Genomic DNA, 19,373 nt, shown 5'->3' on the forward strand with positions numbered 1-19,373 from the left:
TTTTTTTACTTACAAAATTGTCCCTAAGGTTTAACTTAGTTTTAAAATCATCATTCGGACCAAAATACCCTTCTCTTTCTTCCCCAAAATCAACCAGAAGCAGAAGCAGAAATAGAAACAGAAATAGAAGCAACAACAATAAAACAATGTAATAAACATTAAAAAAATGGATAATAGATCAACAAATCTATATAATGAAACAATGTAATTAACCAGAAGTAGAAGCAGAAGAACAGCAACAACAATGAAACAATGTAATCAACCAGAAGAAGAAGTAGAAGCAACCAGAAGTAACAATATAAAAGAATCATAATAAAAAATCAACAACATAATAAAAGTAGAAGCAGAAGCAGAATGGAATTAGAATCAACAACATAATAGAAACAGAAACAGAAGAATAATAACAGCGACGAGTGACCGGCGAGGAGGACGAGGAGCAGCGGCGACCGGCGAGGAGCAGCAATGACCGACAACCGAGCGAGGAGGAGAAGCAGAAATGGCGAGTGGCGTGCGACGTCCACCTTCGCAAATCTGCTGGCATCGACGACGAGGAGTAGCGGCGAGGACCGAACGATGAGGAGCAGCGGCGAGGAGCCAACAACGAGGAGCAGCGGCAGCAGATTCCCTTCCCCTCCCATTCCCCACCTTCCCTTCCCATTCTTCTTCCCTGAAACCCCCCCGCGTGATTCCCTTCCCCAGCACTTTAACTCGTTCTCTTTTTTTTTATATATTTTTTTAATTAGTGGTACTTTGGTAATAAAAATTAAAATTTTAGTAAAAAGGACGATTTTATAACTAAGTTAAACCTTAGAGACGATTTTGTAAGTAAAAAAAGGTTGGGGACGATTTTGTAAGTAAAAAAATGTTGGGGACGGAAAAAATTTTCAGTCCTTATTTTAGGGACAAAAATCATACTTAACCCTAAAAGAAACTAATTAGATTTCATTTGTTTTCAATGAGGTGAACGAGTTTTTAGGCCTAATCGTAGTTAGAGTTGAGGAAAGTAAAAAAATACTAATAATATAAATACTGCTTATTTTTAATACTCAATAATAAAAAATATAAAAATTAAAACTAATATTATTCTATACAAAATAATAAAACATATATTATACTCAAAATATATTCAATCAGTATTTGTTATCATAATTTATCGATTACGTTATGACAAATATGGTTATTAAAAAAATTAAAATTAACTTACACACTATTATAATATGTCTTTTTTTAAAAAAAAAAAAGTCCAAAAAATATCTGTAGATACTCGAAAAAATTTGCGTTTTTTGAAGAGAAAATAAAACAGAGACTTGCAAAGATGGGAAAGGAGCTCGCCATGCTCTTTCTGAGTATCCATTACCATACCTAATTAGCAACAGAGATCTAATCTAAGCCGATTTGAAAGGGGATACGTGAACTTTATCTACATTAGGATTTAAGGTAATGAACTTAAGTCAAATTTGGGACCCTAACAACGTGCTTAGATTGATCTTGCTTTCTTTTGAGTCAATGTTATAACAAATATTATATTATATATACAAAAGTTTGATATATTTACAAGATAATTTTTTATTGAAATTAAGAAAATTTTTTAAGTATTTTTTTCTTTTAGTTTTTAAATATTATTTACTAATATAACAAAAAAGTAAAAATAACCATAATTACTCACATAATTAAAATAGATAATTCTAAATATACATGACACTATATGTATAAAAAATTATTATATATGATAAATATTTTTTTTTTGTACTGACTATTTATATGATTTATTGCATAATTTTTTTCTTAATATTTAATAAATTTATGATACAAGATATTATTTATTTTATTTAATATACAAAATAAGTAATTTAAGTCATCATCTAGGATAATAAGTATAATAGTACAAATATTTACTTACTTATTAGTATTGAAAAAATATATAAATAGTATAAATTAATATTTTTTTAGTAGAAAAATAGTAATAAGTTAATTATATAATTTTAAAAAATTGTAAATAATTTTTTAAATAATAATAAAAAATAAGATTACTATTTTCACATATTACAAAGTTTATAAAAATTTTTTAACAATAAATCAACCCTCAATAAATTATACATTAGCCCTATCAAAAAAATAAATAATTAATACATTAGATATTTTTATTTACATACTAATATATATTATTGATTATTAAGTTATAATTAATTTCTAACCTAATTTTTGGTAATTAAAATTTAAATAATCGAAATCATTAAATTCTATATATTTTGCACCTAATTTATTTTATTTTGTTATTGAAATTAAAAACATGATCAGTTGTTAATTAATTCTAAATTCAAATTTGGGTAAGAAAAAAAATGATTTTAAATTTTATCTCACTAATCATAATTAATTTTAAGATAAGAAATTACTTTATACATCATATTGTAGGATAGTGTGGTCATTTGTTATTCTTTAATGGCAAATATTATCAAATAAAATGTTGTAAGAATTAAAAGAAAATGTATTTACATATTTAGAAAATACTAATTTATTTTTCAATCAAATGAATTATTTTATTGAATAACAAAAATTGTTATTGATTTTTCTTCACATTAACTAATACTCAACGGTGATGTTCTGGTAATATTACAAAAAAAATTTAATCAATATAATAGCTTTTATAACGATACAAGTCCATAAGTTTGAAAACTTAAAAATCATGTTATAAAATATGATTGTTTTGACTTCAAAAATGAATACGATACCAATAAATAAAATTGTCCCAAGTAAATTTTAACAAAGGTAAATCTTCATAAGTATTGCTAGCAATGAGAAATTGTTTTGCTTAAAGACAAATGCTGTTTTTTTTAATGGATTTTCTAATTCCGCAGGTCGATGACTAATCCACCGTGTATTGATGTTTTATTCATTAAGGATCTATCACTGGCAAATGAATTGCGATACACAAGATGGAATTCGAACCACAAATACTTACTTAAGTAGACAAATGAGATGACGGCTCGACTAACTCAAATTAATTAAAAATACTAATTATTTTTAATATTTTAAATTATAAAATATTTATAGTAATAATTACTATATATTTTTTGTTTAAATTTTTAACAAAATTTTTTTATATAATTTTATATATTATCCTGTGCTTTACACGAAAATATACACCATTTAATTAATTAATTGTGATAATAAATAAGTTCAAAAGAAATGAAAAAAAAAAAGAAGAAAAAGACCTTCTAGGAATTAAATAAATGCATAAGTTAATTAGTCATTGACCTACAAAAGAAAAAAAACAAAAAAAGAAAGATTAGAAAGGATTAAAAAATTATAAATGTAATTATTAAATTTCTAAACACAGTGCACTAAGCCCCACCGCCACTGACAACCTATATAAGAATGCGAAACTCTTCTCAAGTTCACTCCTCAATTGCACTTCCTACGTTGGTTGTGATTTCTCAATAAGCGGTTCTTGTTCCTCTTAAATTTGGTTTTCTGTGATACCATTGTTCTTTATTTTCTCTTCTTCTTTCCCAATTGCTAGGTTCTTTCTTTCTCTGCTATAACATTGAATAATGGGCACGGAGTAATGTGATAAGGCTTTACTGTGGGTGAATTTTGGAGACTCGGTTCAACAAAATTTCTACCGTAAATGCGAGGAGAATTGTTGGTGCTTTTGCAAAATCTGATTGATTAGGGTTTTAAAGAATGTATGAATCAACAATGGTGAGTGAAGAAACTTTATTATCTGCACGTTTCGGTAATGGGGATGATTCCCCCCTTTTTGTTGTTGGTTCTCTTTATAAAGATCCCGCCCCCTTTTCTCTTTCCCATCTCCCGAAAATCTTTTGCATTTTGGTGCTTAACTTCGGAATCCATTGTAAAGATGGCTTTTTTTGTGCAAGAAAAGAAAAAGGGTTTGCTTTTTTATTATGTTGTTAGTTCTTGGTTATCGTGGGAATGAATTGGTTTTGGACAAGTTAGTTTTTCTGTGATTGGAATTACAGACAATTGAGTTTTGCCATTTGATAGTTCTGGGATGCACTATTTTCTCTCTTCTGGACTTTGAATTTATTTCAATTCTACCTTGCATAATGTATGTTTGAGCCTTTTGGAAAAAGAATTTGTCGCAGAATGATATATAATTGATATTTACAGCATGACAAACTTAGTTACAGAATTTTTTTCAATTCTTTTGCGATGATTTTTTTTACTATGTGGATCATATAACATGTTGTCCCTTGAAAAGTTGTGTAATGATTTGTTGATGATAAAATTGTGTGATAATGTCCATGATGCTTATGATCCTAGAAAACTAAAATGTGTGGAAGGGTAATATAGTTGGCTTTTTCTGTCCAATTATATTGATACGTAATCATATATGTGGCTCTATGAATTGTGATGAAGGATTTTAGTCCTTATGACCCGATAAAATCATTTTGATGAAGGATTTTATTCCTTATGACGTGATAGAATTGGATAAGATGATATGCGTGGCCCTACGAAATTGAATTGTGGCAAAGTATCTTAGTCCCTATGATTCAAGAAAATCGGATACAATAATTTGTGGTCCTATGAAATTGAATTGTGATGAAGGATCATAGTCCCTATGACCCAAAAAACTCAGATATAATGATGCATGGCCCTATGAAATTGAATTGTGGCAAAGGATCTTAGTCGCTATGACCCGACCCGAAAATATCGGATACAATGATGTGTGGCCCTATGAAATTGAATTGTGGTGAAGGATCTTAGTCCCTATGACCTGAGTTTATTGGATATGATGATATGATTGACCCTTATGTTGCAAAATGATGTTATTTGGCTTTTTTTGACCCATGAATATTGAAGTTTGATAGTAAACCCTATGACCTTAAAATTTGGCGAAGGGTTTCTGGCTCCAAATGTGGTGAAGGATCTCTTGTGTCCAAAATACTGTTTTTTTTCTCTCTAATGTTTCTTGTTCATGCTTTGAAATTTATCAGAAAGAGTGAACAGTAAAATCTGATTTTTCTTACTGCAAGTAGCTTTGCACAAGCTGCTCAAGCGTTGAAAGATGAGATAATTATTTTGTTGAAAATGTCAGACAAACAGAAAATAATTGAGTGACTGAATTCATTATCAATTTGTGCTTTACAAAATTGTGTGCAAATCGTTGCTCTTATGGAATATATTCATGTCCAAAAAAGAAAAAGGTTTGCTTTCGATTATTGGTGTTATTTTTTTATTATCTTGGGGATGAGTTAGTTTTGGAAAGGTTGGTTTTTCTTCATTCCCCCAACTATTTTTCTGTTATTAAGGACAGTTGAGTTTTGCCATTTGATAGTTCTAGGGATGGACTGTTTTCTTTGTTATTTTTATCATTTGGATGCAACTCTGGACTTTGAATTTATTTTAATTCTACCTTGCACAATGTATGTTTGAGTGTTTGAGAAATGCATTTGTTGCAGAATGATATAGGACTGACTTTTACATCATGACAAACTTAGTTGCAGAGTTGTTTCAATTCTTTTGCGACGATTTTTATTACTATATGGATCAAATAAGATGTCCCTTGAAAAAATTGCGTAATGATTTGTTGATGGTAAAATTGTGTGATAATGTTGATGATGCTTATGATCCTAGAAAAATGAAATGTGTGGAAGGGTAATTTAGTTGGCTTTTTCTGTCCAATCACATTGAAAAGTAATGACATATGTGACCCTATGATGAAGGATCTTAGTCCTTATGACCCGATAAAATTGTAATGATGATATATGTGGCCCTGCGAGATTGGATTGTGACGAAGGATCTTAGTTCATACATGATTATATATGTGGCCTTATGAAGTTGAATTGTGATGAAGGATCTTAATCCCTATGACCCGATAAAATCCGATACAATGATGTGTGGTCATACGAAATGAAATTGTGATGAAGGTCCCTATGACCCAAAAAAATTGGATATGATGAAGTTTGATGGTATATGTTATTTGGCTTGTTTGACCCATGAACATTGAAGTTTGATGGTTTAATTGACCTTATGACGTTGAAATATGGTGAAGGATCGTTTGGCTCCAATGTGGTTGAAATGCGGTGAGAGATCTCTTGGCTCCAAAATAGAGTTTTCTTTCTCTGATGTGTTCTTGTTTATGTTTTGAAATTTATTAGAATATTGAACCGTGAAATCTGGCTTTTCTCACTACAAGTAACTTTGCATATATAAGCTGCTCAAGAATTGAAAGATGTTATATATAAACAGAAAATAATTGAGTGATTGAATTCATTATCAATTTGTGATGGACTTTACAGCATGGCAACTTAGTTGCAGAGTCATTTCAATTCTTTTGTGATGTTTTTTTTGTTCACTTACTAGTACATCAAATTAAAATTTTGTCCGTTGAAAATAATTGTGCAATGATTTGTTTTGATGGTAAAATTGTGGGATCATGTTCATTATTCTTGTGAGCCTAGAAAAATGAAATGTGTGGAAGAGTAATATGTTTGTTCTATATGACTGCAAAATCAAATTGTGGCGATGTATGATATATCTGGCTTTTTCTATCCAACAATATTGAGATGTAATAATATATGTGGCCTTGTGAAATCGAATTGTGATGAAGGATATTAGTCCCTATGAGTCTATAAAATTGGATATGATGGTATGCTTGACACTTACTTTGTGAAATGATGTCATCTGTTATTTTTTACTCTAGAATATTGAAGTTTGATGGTATAGTTGATGATATGAAGTTGAAATGGTGAAGGATCTCCTAGTTCCACAATAGAGTTTTCTTTCTCTATTAGCACAATATGAAATTTATCAAATCTAGTTTTTCTCATGCTTGAAATTTATTCGTACTGGAATCTGGTTTTTCTCAGGCAACATACATAGGCTTGCTTCGAGAATTGAAAGATGTCATAGATATGAGTGATTGAATTCATTGTTAATTTGTGTTGCACAAAAAAAGTATAGAACACATACTCTTTGAATTTGTCATTCTAATTCTCTATACTAATCTATTATAACATGTATGCTAATCTATGTTAATCAGTCTCATTTTGAGATTCTTCATCAATCTCAACTCAAGGGAGATGCGAGTTGGTGGAATACATGTTCACTGCAAGGAATTGTGAGACTTCCCATGGGATGATCATATCCACTTCCCATGAGATGATCATATCCAAACTCTTCCTCAATTTCACTCAACTCTTAGAATGAAGCTTGGTTCAAATATGAAATGGGAATCACATAACGCTTTTGATTATCTCCGACATACACTGCAAGATAACCCTTTGGGACTTGTACGAATTTTGAAACAAATTTTGAAATTGCTTGCTTAGCTGAGAATGATGCCTTTCCCCATTTTTCTTGTGTATGTAGGGAATGGAAAGAGCAAGGGAAAGCTCTAGTGCTTAAGAAGAAGGTGTTCAAGTATTGATCTTCAGATTGCCAGGGAGTTGTGTTGTGTTGTTTCTGAAGGCAAGAGAAATGATTGTTGAAGGGGGATAAAAGATGGGGTCATGCATATGAAATCACGTGATGCTGTTTTAGAGTCTCAAACAATGGCCAATAATAGATCATAGCCTCCTACATGTTAAGGTGTAACAGCCAACTAGTATATATCTCTGAGATGAATTATTATGAAGTTGAAAGCTATAGATAAATGGACTTAAGAGGCATCTATGCAAACTAAGTCTAATGTTGCATCATGTTTCCCATAGTTTGAGAAGTTCCACATTATGTTGCCCTTGAAAGGTGAAGTTTATATAAATACTTTGTTTAACAAACCCATAGATAAGGTCCTGAATCTTGATCATCATTTATTGATTTCATTATCAGCACCTAAGACACGTGAGATGTTACCAACTAATGGAAGAGATATACAGTACATTGCAAGAGCAAGAACTAGGTTTTACTTGTGCATTAATAAAGATTTCTATCAATACCATGTGATTTCTTGTGATCCCTTGTACATATTACGGTAGACCCATCTTATCAAATATTATTTCTCAAGGAAGTCCTTAGTAACTATATGCAGTGTATGTACTCAAACAAAAAGGAAGAATTCAGTTATGATAATCCAAATGGAGGTCTCACAATTTCATGCAGTGAGGATGCATTTCTAAACTTCAGTTCTCAATTTTCCCTTGGAGCTCAATTTTTGTAAGAGCCATTCAGTCATTCACTTGCTTATAATTTTGTCAGATTGATGATCTATATTTACTTGTTCAGTATATCATTTGAACAAGTTAAATTCATTAGAGAATTGAATATAACAATAGCAACAAGTGTTTTAAGTTGCAACAGTATCATGCCACAAGTTCATAACTACTTTCTCGTTCAGAAAAAAACCTCTACAATTCCATTGGATTGAAAGCATGATGGAAAGTCTCCACAAGACAGAGAATGAAGTGCCATCTGTATAAATATCTCTCAACTACTTAACTAATTTATCTACATACTAATAGCATGATCTACATCTCATTCAAGCAAGAATCGATGTTTAAAAACTCATCCTCACTGCACGGAATTGTGAGACCACCCATTGGATGATCGTATCCATATTCTTCAACTTGACTCAACAATTCTTGAAATAAAGGTTGGTTTAAGTATGATATCAGAATACAAATCGCCTCATGTTGTCTCCAACATAGACTGCAAGGTAACCTTTTGGTACTTCAAGCCCCTTGGAAATTGTTTTTGCTGCCCTTTTAATACTTGGAATGCGCAAACCCATATTGTGTATTGATTTTTCAAAGAACTTGTATGATAAATATTTCAGTTAGGATACTTGAGGATGCAAATGACTTGTGTTGCTTTAGACCTCAAGAAATTTGGTATATATGGATGCTAAGGAAAGTAGGGAACCTTTAAATCAATTTCCAACTGAAATTATTTTTGAGGAGTGATAAGGGATCACATGGCATTGTCTTGGAGGTGTTTCTATGGATTGCTAAGTTGAAAAGGATTGCGTACCCTACTCCGATATAGTGGCTAACAAATTAACCTCTTGAAAGAAAAGATATATACACAGCATAGGTGACACCAAAAATATGTCCATGCATTAAAACATACTTAATCTATTAGTAGATATGCTTTAGACATCACACGTTCTCTTTTTATTCTCTTTTTATTTTTCTCTCCCTTAGGTGAGTGTTTTTCGCTCGTTTCACGCGTGTATTTTTTTAATTTTTTTGTGTTCTTTGCTCGTTTTGCACGTGTGTGTTTTTCGCTCGTTTCACATGTGTGTGTGTGATTTTTGTGTTTTTCGTTAGTTTCACACGTGTGTTCTTCGCTTGTTTCGCACTGCGCGTTTTTCGCTCGTTTCGCACGTGTGTGTATTTTTTGTGCTTTTCGCTCGTTTCGCACGTGTGTGTATTTTTTGTGTTTTTCGCTAGTTTTGCACGTGTATGTTTTAGGCTCGTTTAGCACGTGTGTTTTTTATTAATTTTTTTATAATTTTCGTTCATTTCGCACGTGTATGTGTTTTTCTTCTTTATTTTTTTCTGTGTTTTTTCCTCGTTTCGCACATATGGGTGTTTTTCGCTCATTTCGCACATGTGGGTGTTTTTTATCGTTTCGCACGTTTTTTTTATTTTTTATTTTTTTTGTGTTTTTCGCTCGTTTTGCACGTGTGCGTGTTTTTTGCTCGTTTCGCACGCGTGTGTGGGAGTTTTCATTTTTGTCTATTTCGCTCGTTTCACATGTGCGTCTTTTTCGTTCGTTTCACACGTGTACGTGTTTTCCCTCGTTTCGCACATGGGTGTGGTTTTTCTCTGTTTTTCACGTGTGGGTGTTTTTCGCTCGTTTCGCACGTGCGCGTATTTTTCGCTCGTTTTTCACGTGTGTGTTTTTTGCTCTTTTCGCACGTGTGCGCTTTTTTTGGGGTTCTCGCTCATTTTCCATGTGTGCGTGTTTTTCGCTCGTTTTTCACGTGTGTATGTGTTTTTTTGTGGTTTTCACTCATTTCGCACGTTTGTGTATTTTTTTGTTTTTCGCACGTACGTGTTTTTTGCGCGTGCATGTTTTTTTGTATTTTTCGCTTGTTCCGCATGTGTGAATGTTTTTCACGTGTGCGTTTTTTTATTTATTTTTTATTTTTTTGCTTGTTTCGCACGTGTTTTTTTTGTATTTTTCGCTCGTTTCACTCGTGTGATGTTTTTTGCTCGTTTCGCGTGTGTATTTTTTTTATTTTTTTGTTTTTTTGCTCGTTTCGCACGTATGCGTATTTTTCACTCATTTCGCACGTGTGTGTTATTCGTTCGTTTCGCACATGTGTGTATTTTCTTATCGTTTCGCAGTTATGTGTGTGTTTTTTTATTATTTTTTGGTGTTTTTCGCTGGTTTCGCACGTACGCGTGTTTTTCGCTCGCTTCGAACGTGTGTATTTTTCGCTGGTTTCTCACGTGTTTTTTTTTTGTGTTTTTCACTTGTTTTGCATGTGTGGGTGTTTTTAGCTCGTTTCGCATGTGTGTCAGGGTTTTTATTTTTGTTTTTCGCTCGTTTCGCACGTATGTGTGTTTATCTCTCGTTTCGCATGTGTGTGGTTTTTTTTTGTGTTTTCCGCTCGTTTCGCACGTGTGTGTTTGTGTTGTGTTGTGTTTTTTGCTAATTTACCACGTGTGTGTTTTTCGCTCTTTCGCACGTGTGTATGTGTGTTTTTTTTGTGTTTTTCGCTCGTTTTGCATGTGTGCGTGTTTTTCGCTCGTTTCGCACGTGTGCATGTTTTTTTGTGTTTTTTACTCGATTCGCATGTGTGTGCTTATTTATTTATTTTTTATGTTTTCACTCGATTCGCACGTGTCTGTGTTTTTTTTTGTATTTTTGGTTCGTTTTGCACGTGTGTGTGTTTTTCGCTCGTTTCGCACGTGTGTTTTTTATTTATTTTTTGTTTTTCCTCGATTCGCACGTGTCTGTGTTTTTTTTTGTATTTTTGGCTCGTTTTGCACGTGTGTTTTTCGTTTGTTTCGCACGTGTGTTTTTTTATTTTATTATTTTTTATATATTTCGCTCGTTTCGCACATATGCGTGTTTTTCACTCATTTGGCACGTGTGTGTGTTTTTCGCTCGTTTCGCATATGGGGTTTTTTTATCGTTTCGCACGTGTTTTTTATATTTTTTATTTTTTGTGCTTTTCGCTTGTTTCGCACGTGTGCGTGTCTTTCAATTGTTTCACATGCGCGTGTGTGGTTTTTTTTGTGTTTTTCACTCGTTTTGCACGTGTTTTCTTTTATTCTTTTATTGTATTTTTTTCGCTCGTTTCGCACACGCCCATATTTTTTGCTTGTTTTGCACGTGTGTGTGTTTTTATGTGTTTTTCACTCTTTTCGCACGTGTGCGTGTTTTTCGCTCGTTTCACACGTGTGTGCGTGTGTTTTATATTCTTTTATTCTATTTTTTCGCTCGTTTTGCACATTCCCGTATTTTTCGCTCATTTTGCACATGTTTTTTTTTCTTGTTTGGCACGTGTGTGTTTTTATTTGTGTTTTTTGCTCTTTACGCACGTGCGCGTGTTTTTCGCTCGTTTCGCACGTGTGCATGTATATTTTTTGTGTTTTGCTTGTTTCAGACGTGTGTTTTTCACTCGTTTCGCATGTGTGTGTGTTTTTCTTTGTGCTTTTTCGCTCTTTTCACACGTGTTCGTGTTTTTCGCTCGTTCTGCACGTGTGCGTGTTTTTTGCTCGTTTCTCACGTGCGTGTTTGGTTTATTTATTTATTTTTTTGTTTTTCCCTCGTTTCGCACGTGTGTGTCTTTTTTGTGTTTTTCGCTCGTTTCGCACGTGTGCGTATTTTTGCTCGTTTCGCACATTGTGTCTTTGTCACTCGTTTCGCACGTGTGTTTTATTTTATTTTTTATTTTTTATGTCTTTTTCACTCGTTTCGCACGTGTGCGAGTTTTTCGCTCGTTTCGCGCGTGTGTGTGTTTTTCTTTGTGTTTTTCGCACGTGTGCGTATTTTTCGCTCGTTTCGCACGTGTGAGTGTATTTTTTTGTTTTCTACTCGTTTTGCATGTGTGTTTTTTATTTTTTTTTATTTTTTTGCTCGTTTTGCACGTGTGTTTTTTTGTATTTTTCGCTCGTTTTGCACGTATGTGTTTTTCGCTTGTTTCGTACGTGTTTGTTTTTTGCATTTATTATTATTTTTTTTATTTTTCGCTCGTTTCACACATATGTAGATTTTTCGCTCCTTTTGCACATGTATGTTTTTCGCTCGTTTCGCACATGTGGGTATTTTTTTATCATTTTGCACGTGTGTTTTTTTATTTTTTTGTGTTTTTCGCTGGTTTTGCACGTGTGCGTGTGTGTTTTTCACTTGTTTCGTACGTGTACGTGTTTTTCGCTCGTTTCGCACGTGTGTTTTTTTGTATTTTTCGTTCGTTTCGCACGTGTGTGTTTTTCGCTTGTTTCTATGTGTATTTTTTTGCTTTTGTTATTTTTTGTGTTTTTCGCTCGTTTCGCACATATGTAGGTTTTTCGCTCATTTTGCACGTGTGTGTTTTTCGCTAGTTTCGCACATGTGAGTATTTTTTTTATCATTTTGCACGTGTATTTTTTTATTTTTTTGTTTTTTTCGCTGCTTCCGTACGTGTGCATTTGTGTTTTTCACTCATTTCGTACGTGTGCATATTTTTCATGCGTGTGTGGTTTTTTTTGTTTTTCACTCGTTTCGCACGTGTGTGTTTTTTTATTCTTTTACTATGTTTTTCACTCGTTTCGCACGTGTGCTTTTTTTGCTCGTTTCGCACGTGTGTGTTTTTCGCTCTTTTCGCACGTGTGCGTGTATTTCGTTCGTTTCACGCGTGTGTGTTTTTTGCTCGTTTCGTACATGTGCGGCTTTTTCGCCAGTTTCTCACGTGCGTGTTTTTTTATTTGTTTTTGTGTTTTTTGCTCGATTCGCATGTCTGTGTGTGTTTTTGTGTTTTTCGCTTATTTCGCACGTGTGTTTGTTTTTTTATTTTTTTTATTTTTCTTGTGTTTTTCGCTCGTTTCGCACGTGTGTGTATTTTTTTGGTGTTTTTCGCTTGTTTCGCACGTGGTCGTGTTTTTCGCTGATTTCGCACGTGGTCGTGTTTTTTGCTCGTTTCACACATGTGTATATTTGCTTTTGTGTTTTTCGCTCGTTTCACACGTGTGTTTTTCGCTCATTTCGCACGTGTGTGTTTTTCTCTGTGCTTTTTCGCTTTTTTCGCATGTGTTCGTGTTTTTGCTCGTTTCGCACGTGTGTTTTTCTTGTGTTTTTCTTGCTCGTTTTGCATGTATCAGTGTCTTTCGCTAGTTTCGCACGTGTGTTTTTTTTATGTTTTTCGCTCGTTTCGCATGTGTATTTTTTTTGGTTTTTCGCTCCTTTTGCACATGTGTGTGTTTTTTGCTCGTTTCGCACATGTGGGTGTTTTTTATCGTTTCACATGTGTGTTTTCGCTCGTTTCGCATGTGTGCTTTTTTATGTTTTTCGCTTATTTTGCACATGTATGTATTTTTCGCTTGTTTCGCTCCTTTTCCACATGTGTGTTTTTGCTTATTTTGCACATGTGTGTATTTTTTGCTTGTTTCGCTCGTTTTGCACGTGTGTGTATTTTTTGCTCGTTTCGTACATGTGGGTGTTTTTTATCGTTTCGCATGTGTATTTTTTTATTTTTTTGTATTTTTCGCTGGTTTCGCACGTATGCGAAAAAATAAAAAATAAAAAATGCACACGTGCGAACAAGCGAAAAACACAAAAAATAAATTAAAAAACACGTGAGAAACGAGCGAAAAATACAAAAAAAGTACACACGTGCAAAACGAGCGAAAAAACACAATAAAAGAATAAAAACATACACGCGTGCGAAACGAGCGAAAAAACCTAAACGTGCAAAAAGAGCGAAAAACAAAAAAAAAACCGCACACAAAAATGAGCGAAAAACAGAAAAAGATAAAACACACACACGTGTGCGAAACGAGTAAAAAACATACGCGTGCAAAACGAGAGAAAAACTTGCACACGTACAAAACCAGTGAAACACACAAAAAAATACACGTGCAAAATGATACAAAATACACACATCTGCAAAACGAGCGAAAAACACGCACATGTGCGAAATGAGCGAAAAACACGCATACGTGCGAAATGAGTGAAAAACAAAAAAAATTAAAAAACACACATGTGCAAAATGTGCGAAAAACACACACATGTGTGAAACGAGCGAAAAATACAAAAAAAATGGACACGTGCGAAACAATAAAAAAACACACACGCGCAAAACTAGTTAAAAACACGCACAGGTGCGATAGGAGCGAAAAATATGAAAAAAAACACACACGTGCGAAACGTGTGAAAAACGCAAAAAAAAACACACGTACGAAACGAGCGAAAAACACACAAAAAATAAATAAAAAAAACACACTTGCCAAATGAGCGAAAAACCCGCACACGAGCGAAAGGAAGAAAAAACACGCACACATGCGAAAAGAGCGAAAAACACAAATAAAAAGACACACGTGCGAAACCAACAAAAAACACATGTGCAAACATGCAAAAAATACGCGCATGTGCGAAACGAGTGAAAAAACACCATAAAAGAATAAAAAAAATACACACACGTGCGAAACCAGCGAAAAATCCACACGTGCAAAACGAGGGAAAAAGACAACAAAAAACCACATACACGCGTGCGAAATGAGTGTAAATACGCACGCATGCGAAACGAGCGAAAAACACGCAGACGTGTGAAACCAGCGTAAACAAAAAATAAAATAAATAAAAAAACACACGTGCGAAACTCACATGTGTGAAACGAGCGAAAAACACACGTGCGAGATGAGCGAAAAACACACATACGTGCGAAACAAGCGAAGAATACAAAAAATAATAATAAAATAAAAAATACACACGTACGAAAAAGCGAAAAATACAAAAAAACCACACATATGTGAGGAACGAGCAAAAAACATAAAAAAATAAATAAAAAAACATACAGTGCGAAACGAGCGACAAACACTCACACGTGCGAAACGAGCAAAAAACACACACGTGCGAAACAAGCAAAAAACACACACGCATGAAAATAGCGAAAAACACAGAAAAAGACACACACACATATACACATGCGAAACGAGTGAAAAACACAAAAAAACCACACACACGTGCAAAACGAGTGAAAAACAAATACGTGCGAAACGAGCATAAAACACAAAAAAACACACACGTGCGAAACGAGCGAAAAAACACACACGTGCGAAATAAGCAAAAAACACGCACACATGCGAAATGAGCGAAAAATACACACACGTGCGACACGAGCAAAAAACACAAAAAAAACACACACGTGCGAAACCAGCGAAAAACACACGTGCGAAACGAGAGAAAAACACAAAAAAATAAAAAAACAAAAACACACGTGAGAGACGAGCAAAAAACACAAAAAAAAAGCACACATACGTGCAAATGAGCGAAAAATACACACGTGCAAAACGAGCGAAAAAACACAATAAAAGAATAAAAAAACACACACGTGCGAAATAAGCAAAAAAATCCACACGTGCGAAAAGAGCGAAACACACAAAAAAACCACACACCGCGTGCAAAACGAGCAAAAACACGGACACGTGCGAAACGAGCGAAAAACACAAAAATGATAAAACACACCCACGCGTGCGAAACGAGCGAAAAATACACACGTGCGAAACGAGAGAAAAAACACAATAAAAGAATAAAAAACGCACACATACGTGCGAAACGAGAAAAAAACCCACAGTGCAAAAAGAGAAAAACACAAAAAAACTACGCACCCATGCAAAACGAGCAAAAACATGCACACGTGTGAAACGAGCGAAAAACACAAAAATGATAAAATACACCCACGCTACGAAAAGAGCGAAAAACACAGACGTACAAAACGAGAGAAAAATACGCACTCATGCAAAACCAGTGAAAAACACAAGAAACAAAACACGTGCGAAACGATAAAAAACACACACATGTGCGAAACGAGTGAAAAACACACAAGAGCGAAAAACACGCATACGTGCAAAACGAGCATAAAACACAAAAAATTAAAAAACACACGTGCAAATTGAGCGAAAAACACACACATGTGTGAATCGAGTGAAAAATACAAAAAAAACACACACACACAGGTGCGAAATACTAAAAAAACAGACGCGTGCAAAACTAGTGAAAAACACATACAAGTGCGAAACGAGCGAAAAATACATAAAAAAACACACGTGCGAAATGAGCAAAAAATACGCACACGTACGAAATGAAGGAAATACACAAAAAAACACACACACACGTGCGAAACGAGCGAAAAACACAAAAATAAAAAAAAATCAAACTCACACGTGAGAAACGAGCGAAAAACACGAACACGTGTAAAAAGAGCGAAAAAGCACAAAGAAAAACACACATACACATGTGCGAAACGAACGAAAAACAGCCATGTCCGAAATGTGCGAAAAACACAAATACACAAAAACACGCGTGTGAAACGAGCGAAGAACGTGCATACGTGCGAAACCAGCGAAAAACAAGAAATAAATGAATGAACACATGCGAAACGATAAAAAACACCCAGATGTGCGAAACAGGCGAAAAACACACACACGTGCGAAACAAGCGAAAAACACACACGTGCAAAACGAGCAAAAAAATGAAAAAAAAGCACACACACAAGCAAAACGAGCGAAAAACACACGTGCGAAACAAGAGAAAAAGATGCACACGTGCAAAACCAGCAAAAAACACAAGGAAAAAAAATACACGTGGGAAACGATAAAAAACATACACATGTGCCGAACGAGCGAAAAACACACACACGTGCGAAATGAGCGAAAAACACGCATACGTGCGAAACGAGCGAAAAACACAAAAAAACTCACACGTGCAAAATGAGCGAAAAATACACACATGTGTGAATCGAGTGAAAAAATACAAAAATAAAAACACACACATGCGAAACACTAAAAAAACACACACGTGCAAAACTAGCAAAAATACAAAAAAAACACACACACCCAAAACGAGCGAAAAATATGCACACGTACGAAACGAACAAAAAACATAAAAAAACACACACACACACACGTGCGAAACGAGCGAAAAACACGCACACGTGCAAAACAAGTGAAAAACACAAAAATAAATAAAAAAATCAAACACATACGTGAGAAACGAGCGAAAAACACGCACACGGGCAAAACGAACGAAAAACACGAACACGTGTGAAAAGAGCGAAAAAGCACAAAGAAAAACACACATACATATGTGCAAAACGAGCGAAAAATAGCCATGTCCGAAATGAGCGAAAAACACAAAAACAAACACACGCGCGTTAGAAACGAACGAAAAATGCGCATACGTGCGAAACCAGCGAAAAACACCAAAAAAATAAAAAAAAATAAAAAAACACACATGCGATACGATAAAAAAACACCCACATGTGCGAAACGAACGAAAAACACACACGTGCGAAACGAGCGAAACAAGCAAAAAATACACACACGTGCGAAAGAAGCGAAAAACACACGCGTGCAAAACAAGCGAAAAATACAAAAAACACACACACATGCGAAACGAGCAAAAAAATAAAAAACACACACGTGCGAAACGAGCAAAAAACACTCATACATGCAAAACGAGCAAGAAAACACAAGAAAAATACACACACATACGTGTGAAAAGAGCTAAAAACACACACACGCACACGTGTAGAACGAGCGAAAAACACAAACACAGGTGAAAAGAGCGAAAAGGCACAAAGAAAAACACACACGTGCGAAACGAGTGAAAAATACACATGTCCGAAACGAGCGAAACATACAAAAAAATACACACGCACACGTATGAAATGAGCGAAAAACACAAGAAAACACACACGTGCGAAATGAGCGAAAGACACACATGCGAAACGAGAAAAAAATACACACGTGCAAAAAGAGCGAAAAATACGGAGATGTGCAAAACGAGCGAAAAAATACAATAAAAGAGTAAAAAACATACGCACACACGTGCAAAACGAGCGAAAAACATGCACACGTGCGAAAAGAGCGAAAAACAAAAATAAAAACACACACGTGCAAAACAAGCAAAAAATACAGGCATGTGCGAAACGAGCAAAAAAATACAATAAAAGAAAATACACACGTGTGAAACGAGTGAAAAACGCAAAAAAAAACACACACGCGCGTGTGAAATGGTTGAAAAACACGCACACGTGCGAAACCAGCGAAAAACATAAAAATATAAAAAATAAAAAAACACATGTCCGAACCGATAAAAAACACCCGCATATGCGAAACGAGCGAAAAACACACACACGTGGCAAATGAGTGAAAAACATGCATATGTGCGAAATGAGCAAAAAATATAAAAAAATAATAAAATAAAAAAACACGTGTGTGTTTCTTGCTCGTTTCGAACGTATGTGTGTTTTTCGCTCGTTTCGCACGTGTGTTTTTCACTTGTTTCACACGTGTGTGTTTTTCGCTCATTTCGCATGTGTGTCTGATTTTTTTTGTGTTTTCCGCTCGTTTCGCATGTGCGCTTGTATTTCGTCCGTTTCACACTTATGTGTATTTTTCGCCCGTTTCGCACGTGTGTGGTTTGTTTTTGTGATTTTGACTTGTCTTGCACGTGTATATAGGTGGGTGGGTGTGTGTGTGTGTGTGTTTTTCGCTATTTTCATGGGTGTGTGTTATTTGCTCGTTTCGCACGTGTGTGTGTGTGTGTTTTTTTGCGTTTTTTACTCGTTTTGCACGTGTCAGTGTTTGTCGCTCGTTTCGCACGTGTGTGTTTTTTATTTTTTTAATATTTTTTGCTCGTTCCGCACGTGTGTCTTTTTCGCTTGGTTCGTATGTGTGTTTTTTTATTTTATTATTATTTTTTGTATTTTTCGCTCATTTCGCACGTGCGTGTTTTTCGCTCGTATCGCACATGTGGTGGTTTTTTTGTGTTTTTTGTTGGATTCGCACGTGTGCGTGTTTTTTGCTCGTTTCGCACGTGTGTGTGTTTTTCGCTCGTTTCGCACGTGTACGTGTTTTTCGCTCGTTTCGCACGTGTACGTGTTTTTCGCTCGTTTCGCACACCTGTGTGTGGTTTTTTTCTGTTTTTTGCTCGTTTCGCACATGCGCGTATTTTTTGCTCGTTTTGCTCGCGCATATTTTTTGCTGGTTTTGCACGTGTGTGTGTGTTTATTTGTCTTTTTCGCTCTTTTCGCGCGTGTGCATGTTTTTCGCTCGTTTCGCACGTGCTTGTGTGTTTTTCTTTGTGTTTTCGCTCTTTTCGCATGTGTGCATATTTTTCGCTCTTTTCGCACGTGTGTGTTATTTGTGTTTTTTACTCGTTTTGTACGTGTTAGTGTTTTTCGCTCGTTTTGTACGTGTGTGTTTTTTTATTTATTTTTTTTGGTTTTCACTTGTTTCGCATGTGTGTTTTTT

Source organism: Arachis ipaensis, chromosome B9 (genome assembly GCF_059453495.1).
Source record: "Arachis ipaensis isolate K30076 ecotype BB chromosome B9, ASM5945349v1, whole genome shotgun sequence".
Taxonomy (NCBI): Eukaryota; Viridiplantae; Streptophyta; class Magnoliopsida; order Fabales; family Fabaceae; genus Arachis; species Arachis ipaensis.